Source organism: Arachis duranensis, chromosome 6, assembly GCF_000817695.3.
Source record: "Arachis duranensis cultivar V14167 chromosome 6, aradu.V14167.gnm2.J7QH, whole genome shotgun sequence".
Classification (NCBI taxonomy): domain Eukaryota; kingdom Viridiplantae; phylum Streptophyta; class Magnoliopsida; order Fabales; family Fabaceae; genus Arachis; species Arachis duranensis.
Window position 1 is genome coordinate 21,186,957 of NC_029777.3, and position 832 is coordinate 21,187,788.

Below are 832 nucleotides of genomic sequence, written 5' to 3' on the forward strand. Positions count from 1 at the left end.
AACCTAGCTAAATACTCAGAATCTACCACAGAAGGAACTCTTAGGGGAACGGGATCTACCCAACCAAGACCACTCGGAATCTTGGTCGACATCGCTTGCAGAACCTTTCGAGACATAAAAATCTTGCCTACAAAGAAGAATACAACAGCAAGGCAAAAATCACGTAAAGGCAGACAGCAAAAACCCATTCAGCAAAGCGAAAAAACCAAGTTCTTTTAGAAGAAAATACAGAAACCCGAAAACAAAATACCAAGAGAAAAGAGCCCCCCCCACACAACCAAAGCAATGGCGGCGCCTCTTTTCGGGGCAACCCAGGCATAGAAGAAAAAGAAAACAGAAGCATATGTGCGCAAAGAAAATGAAGACGAGAACAAACCTGGAAGAAAGGAAAAAGACGACGAGCTCTGATGCAAGGAGAACGAAAACGGCGGCGCAGAGGAAACCCCGGAAAAACGCACAGAAAGAATCGGAGAAGAAGAACAAAGAAGGAGCGGCGCTCGAAGGAGAGATGGCGAAAACTCAGAAAAATGGAAAGAGAACAGAATAAACGAAGAAAATGAGGAAAGGGGCAAATAAATAATGCCTTCACAGAGCCCGAACGGAAATCGAGGAGAAACGGTAAAAAGCAATAAATGCTGAAAACGGCCATTTTTTGAAATTTTGAACTATGCCCGAGCTCGACCTCTCAAAAGACGAACTCGGGCAGGGGCACTGTTCATACCCTGACCGAGCTCCCCCAACTCGGAAGTTTATAGAAGGTCCGACCTCATCCCAAGGCCCACGCCTGAGGTCGGACCTCGGACAAATAAGCTAAAGAAGGCCCATCAGAAGG